Here is a 7163-nt window from a genome sequence, read left to right on the forward strand (position 1 = left end):
GTTTCTGCCGATCACTCCGACTCGGACCGTGTTCTGCCTTTCGTTATCTACGCTTACATCTCTGCAACGCAAGACACTACCAGTTTTTCCCCGTATTTTCATCTCTACGGCCACGAGCCGTCCTCCATCATGGACTTCATACTCCCTTACCGCACCGATTCGTCCGAATTTACAACCGTCTCTCAGGCCACTGCGCATGCCGAAGAATGCCGTCAACTCGCCCTTTCCTTCAAGAAAAAAATGGCATCAAAGTCATCCTTAAACCGAAGAATGAACTCAACATCAGCGAACTGAGCACGCATCAGATGGCCTGGGCTATAACCAAAGCATGCAGAAAACCAGACATCTGCAACGAAGACAGCTTCCTTATATGGCTGCGCAACGGCTCCAACATTGCTATACTCAGCACGCCAAGCATAGACACTGCCAGTGCTGAGCAGTGTATTTCGAGTCTACGCTTTGGTGCAAAGGATGCAGAGACGGCTTACTTGGCAGCGCCAGACAATTCGTGCAAAGGTGTCATTCATAGACTGGACGCCGGGACCACGCCAACTGAATTACTATCACATTTTCGGGTACGTACCCAAGGAGTCAAAATACTTTATGCAAAAATGCTTGTTATTTCCAAAGCGCGGTCATTACTTTCGAAGGAAAGATCGTTCCACGCTACGTCTACTATTACGGCGGTGAAATACGTTGCTCCCTCTATCGATCATCGCGGCAAGTTTGCTATACATGCTTCAAGGCCGTGCATAGGGTGGACGTATGCCCGAGCCTCACGTCGTCGTCGCCTCTAAATGCACCATGCCAGTGATCGAGGACAGACACTCCTGCAAGCCCAGGTGTGCGCTATCCACGGAAGCGCATCCTACAGCCGCAAATGAGTGCAAAACAACCCCTCATGAAACCGTGACCACGGAGGAGAAAAAAAAGAGGAACCAGGCGGCGGAGACAACGGCGATAGTGGCACTGGCGGACGCGACGGGGCCCGGAAACGCTGGTCCAGCAAGGACTCCAGTTCAAAATCCCAGTTCACATCGGCATCAATATCAGGACCAAAGTCGAGATCAGCGTCCAGGATCGGGAGGCTCCGGAAACCAAAAAGAAGCAGCAGCAGAAGAAGACCACACCAAAAAAGGATAATGAAGCCAGTGTGAGCTGGAAAGAGCATCTTTTCCCTGCCTCTCCCACTGCTCCAAAAAACACGAACACACCGAAAACAGTGATAGGTAATAACGCTAATGGGCAATCAACTTCAAGTGCTAAGACAAATAATTCAGACGCTCAGGGCAGAAAACGCCGAGCTCAGACAGAAACTAAACGATCTCATAGACGAACTAAATGCCAAAAGAACAAGGCAGAACAACACAAACCCGCAAACAGACGAGGATCAGGCGACAAGTATAGGGCGGCAGGAGTTTACAACTGCCAAGACGGCTGTTAATAATGCAGTGGCAAGCCTTATCAACCTCATCTGCAACATCCAAGACGAGACGTCCAAAGATAGAGAGCGCCTAGTACAATTCAGAGCCACGAAATCCAGAGGAAAACCCAATAACAGGCCATCTCAGTATGGCAATCAAACGTAAACACTGGAAACACTGGAACAGCTGGAAATCCTCGAAATATGTCAGTGGAACTGTCGTGAGATCTGCCGAAAGCAGGGTCTTCCTAAACAACACATCATAAATTGCACCTCTCCGCCAGACACCAGACAAAATCGCCCTACAGGAAACCGGCTGATCACTCACTCTCGCGGAGTACTCCGTCTACTAGGTGCAGGCGCAAAGCAGGGTAGCCACGCTGGCTGCTAAAACAGTCACCGCAATCAAACACGACATGGACGGAACGGTCATTGACCACGTCCTTATAGAAATAATTATACAAAAAAGAATCTAAGACAACACCTTCCTAAACGTGTACAGCTCGCCAAGCCAGAGGAAAGCCAGTTTTAGCTACCTGCTAGGTAAGGCAGAAGAATCAGCAGGCAAGTACGGTCTCGTGTTGTCATCCTGGGGGCCTTAAAGCCTCGCATAAAAGCTGGGGCTACGTTCGGGAAACCCAGAAAGGCAGGGATCTAGCCAGAGGAGCTGTTCGTAGAAGGCTCTCCCATATCACTGACCACACCCAACCCACGTGAGTGGGGAACAGCATCAACCGAGATTCGTGTCCAGACATCATTCGTCAGAGGGGTAAGGCACGCAAGATGGGAAAACGACAGCTAAACTCTTGGCAGTGACCACTGCATCTTGCGCATCCATATAGAAACCCTCCCGATCAGGAGACAACAAGGCCAGGCTAGAGCGACAAACTCGCAAGCCTATAGGAAATCCAGGGCACAGTCTGAAGGCGCTGAGATCACAATATTAAAGGCTGGAAAAAACTAACCCGAACTTTCGCCCTCACTACCATCACACCCGAGGTGGGCAAACATCTCTTACAGCTTTGGGACGCCAGATGGGGCCTACTAAGAAGGTGGAAAAGGCAAAAGCATAATGGGCGGCTAAAGCGTAAGATCGCTGAGGTCACCATACAAGCCAAAGAATATGCGACGGATCTCTCGAGGCGCGACTTGGACCAAAAATACAACGAACTGCAGGGGACTCTAGGTTGGGTCAAGACATGGGCCTTGCAAAGGGCTCTCATATACCCAAACACGACAAAATCCGAAACTCGTGTGACGACCAGAAGGAAATGCTATAGAACATCAAGCAGCGTTACATGGGCAATGCAACACACGCCGACAACAGCTTGGCAAAGACGGGCGAAGCGAATCCCGCTCTGGACGAACCCCTTACCATAGAAGATGTCAGACACGCTGTGATGTCCGCCACAAAGAACACAACACCAGGGAAGGATGGCATCACCAATGTCATGATAAGGAATCTGGATGACAATTCAATCAAAAGATTCACGGGATTTGTCAATAAACACTGGGAACAGGGGACCCTCCCGGACGACTGGCGACAAGCGGAAATAGCAATGATTCCGAAGTCCGGAAAGACTCCATACCTGGAAAATCTTAGACCCATTTCGTTAAAATCATGCTTGGGAAAAGTGTACGAGAGAGTTGTGCATCACAGGTTGCAGACTAATCTCGAGGACAACGAACTCATGCAGCACACTATGTTTGGATTCCGAAAATACCTATCAACACAAGACGTTCTCCTGCAGATCAAGGAGGAGGTTATTACTACCGTCCAAAAATATGGATGAAACAACTTTCTCCCTCTCGATCTTAAAGCCGCCTTCGACAACATCAGTCTCAGGGCTGTGCTGGAGAGGGTCAGCGAACTGTGTTGCAGGCATAAAATATTCAACTATGTGAGAGCCTTCCTGACTAACAGAACCGCTACCACTGGAATAGCGGGCATCAGGACTGACAGCTTTAACACCCCAAAAAAGGAACACCGCAAGGCCCTGTGCTATTCCCTATGCTTTTTAACATTGAAATGATTGCCATAGCAAGGACGCTCGAAGAAATTGAAGGAATCAGGCATGCCATCTACGCAGATGATATCACAATCTGGGTTGCAAGGGGATCCTTAGGAGAAAAACAAGGGTTTCTTCAGCAAGCAGCAGACACGCTCAACGCATAAGCCCGACACTGAGGACTTGCACGCTCCCCTGAAAATTCCGAGTTGCTGAGAGTCTACAGAAAGGAATATGATCTGCAAACCTACATAGATATCTACTTAGGCGAAACGAAGAATCCGGAAGTATCGAAAGTTGGGAACTTTGGCATGTGGATCCAAAGCAACCGTCGTATTGATCACACGATCAGACAGCTAGCAAATACCACAGCACAGATCATGAGGATGATTGCAAGAATTTCGAACAGAAGAAGAGGTATGAAGGAGGAAGACACATGTAGGTTAGTACAGACCCTAGTGGTCAGTAGGATCTTATACGGCGTCTCCTACCAAACACCACTCGAACAAGAAAAGGAGCAGTTGGAGGCAATTGTTAGAAAAATTCAGGGGGCGCTGTGTTGACCTAAATTGCGTCTTAGGGCAAAAGGACGAAGAGACGCCGGGATAATGAAACATAGGGCATTATGGGGGTACAACAAATATGAAGTACTAAGAGGTATTTGGAAAGGAATAATGGTGCCGGGACTTATTTTCGGCAATGCGGTTCTGTGCTTAAGGGCAGAAGTTCAGTCGAGATTAGACGTAAATCAGAGAGCGGTTGGAAGATTAGCACTAGGTGCCCACGGCAAAACCACAAACGAGGCAGTACAAGGGGATATGGGCTGGGCATCGTTCGAGGCACGGGAAGCTAAGAGTAAAATACTATATGAAGAACGCCTGAGGAAATTGGACGATAACAGATGGGCAGCTAAGGTATTTAAATATTTATACAGAAAGAACGTTGACTCACAGTGGCGGAAAAGAACTAGAAAACTAACCAGTAAGTATGCCGGTCATGAGGACGGAGAAAGAAAGAGCATTAAACGACAGGTTAAAAACGCGGAAGTTAAAAATTGGATGAATTCAATGGAAAAGAAACATAGTGTAGAACTATATCGATTCTGGAAAAGGCAGATCAGGAAAGAATTTTTCTATGATAACTCAAGAGGCAGTGCCCTACTTTTTGAAGCTAGATCAGGGTGTCTTAGAACACGCAGCTACAAAAAGAAATTTAACGAAGAAGATGACACATGTGCAGTGTGTGGTAGATCTGTGGAAACAATTGAACACCTCATAATCAAATGTGATGGTATCCATCCGGATGTCGATGCAGGCACAGTCACTCTTTCTGAGGCCCTAGGGTTTAAAGATAACAATGGTCATGTAAATAAATCTGCAGTGGAAGTCAGCAAAAAGCGATTGGAGGATTGGTGGCTGAAAAGCAGAGATGTGGCATAAGGTTAGAATAGTAGGAAACCGTAGGCAAAGTTGATGGAGAATCTTAATGAGAATTGCCAACACAGTAAACAAAAAAAATAAAGAAAAGCTGAGCATGGTGGCAATTGCCACCACCCCGTTTCAAAGGGGGCGCTCCTATCCATCCATCCATCCATCCATCCATTGCGGTGAGGCGGAAATCTTATGCGCGGAGTTGCTGCTTGTCAATGATTTGTGGTTAAGATGTTAGGCTTCGCCTCTAAGAGTGGAATGCAACAGCGTCTTGCAACGCTGCCAGGGAGTCCACAGACGGCATCGCCCGTTCGGCTCTACGCCTTGCTCCTCGGTAAATTGGTTTTCGAGGAAAGGAAATGTATCTCTCTCGCATATCTCGGTGGACGCCAGAATCTCGCCGTAAGAGAAGGGAGGAAGATGGCAGTGAACGTAAGGACCGTATTCACTAGACGAGCCTTTGTTCATTCGAAACCATCGAGCAGGCATGGCAGAGTGGTTAGCGTGCTTGTCTCACACTCCGGCGATCCTGGTTCGATTCCCTAACACAACGAATTTTCTGCTCGATTTTATTATATATCTGGTCTGACTAGAAAGGTTAACTAGGCTAATTGGTTAGTGGCGAAATTAACTAAACTCAGTCCCACTTATTGGAGCATCACTATACAATCCCTTTAATTGGTTGCACGGTTGCTAGCCAAAGTACAATTGGCCCGGTGTGAAGTTCGTGCACTGTGACGTCATGACGATTTCGACCAATTGAAAAGCGTGACTTTTCTGTCGACAACTCCTGTTTACAACGATGAAGCATTAAAGGCTTCCGCCGTAAAAGCATACAAATGTGCTCTCGGACTGCCGGTCAACACTTCGACGAAGTAATTCCTAAAACTGGGAATAAACAATAGAGTACATGAACATATCTAGGACCACCTTCTCGCGCAGAAAACAAGACTGACGCTGTAAGAAACGGGCAGAAACACATTGCGGTTGCTGGGCATGAGGGACGCTTTGAATGAAATCAACGGCACAGCGAGCGTACCAAATGAAATCAGGAGAATCATTGAGATTAGTCCGGTTCCCAAAAACGTGCATCCATAAATACATAAGGCGAGAAGAAATGCAAGATACGAATTCCACGAAAGAAGCTTCGCCGAGGCAAAAGACGTATTATACGTTGATGCAGCCACATACAGACACCAATATGGCTCGGTAGCCAGTGTGGTGGATCACCGGCTCAGGGAAATCAACTGCGCTTTGATAAAAGCCAACAACATCCTCGAGGCTGAGGAAGCAGCAACTGCACTCGCCATCACCCAGCAAGGTGACGAGCGCCATGAACACATCATTACATACTCGCAAGAGACGAGCAGAAGGTACAGCAGTGGATGCATATCCACTCCAGCCATTCAGATACTCAAGGCGAGGGTAATCACCGTTACGAGATGCTTCATCACGTGAGCAAGAGGCCATGAGGCTGTCAAAGGAAGCCAACGTGCGGACACCAACGCCCAAGCATACGCCAACCGGGAGGCGTGCACCGAAGGGGAACTGGACGCAGTCACTAGAGGGTATGGAGCCATTTTAGAACACCAACCAGCCCTCTGGAGGACCTAACCCCATCCGCAAAAAGAGCTTAGTGGTGAGCAGTTGCTTGCCTGGAGACAACTGCAGGCTAATACATACCCCAATCTGAGTATACTAAGCAAAATGCATCCTTCCACATATGACAAGAGATGTGCGGTATGCGGTGAACACCCACCGCTTTACCACGTTGCATGGGCCAGTCAGAAAATGCAAGCAGCGCCGATAAACAACACACATACACAGGAGGAGTGGGAGGCTGTGCTGTCCAGCTCGAAGCCGGAAGAGCAGCTCAAACTGATCGACAGGGCTCGCAAGACCGCAAAGGCTACTGGGGCCCTGAACTGAGGGCTCCACCTACGCTCAGAGAACCCTTGTAACAATAAACTTTTATTGCGAAAGCAATACTAATTGCACTTTCAGCCCATCGCGTAGCGAGGCCGGTAGCTACCATATTAGCATATTGGATTGGATTGTATAACCGATGCATCACCACAAGTCTAACCACAAGCACCACCACCAGCTACACTACCAGCTGAACCATTGCGTAGCTACGGATATTGCTTTCGCAATTACCGAGCTTAACAAAGCTAAGCCACAACCATTTTTTCATTCATTCATTCATTCATTCATTCATTCATTCATTCATTCATTCATTCATTCATTCATTCATTCATTCATTCATTCATTCATTCGCCCGTTCCTTTACGTTCCTTTACG

At 47.8% G+C, this 7163-nt stretch overlaps 1 pseudogene; it reads left to right on the top strand.

Moving 5' to 3' along the window:
- Positions 1 to 5858: 5858 nt before the first annotated feature.
- Positions 5859 to 6791, top strand: LOC149326881 (uncharacterized; annotated as a pseudogene).
- The last annotated feature ends 372 nt before the right edge of the window (positions 6792 to 7163 follow it).

This window comes from Amblyomma mixtum, chromosome 10 (genome assembly GCF_055824585.1).
Source record: "Amblyomma mixtum isolate Tamu chromosome 10, ASM5582458v1, whole genome shotgun sequence".
NCBI lineage: Eukaryota > Metazoa > Arthropoda > Arachnida > Ixodida > Ixodidae > Amblyomma > Amblyomma mixtum.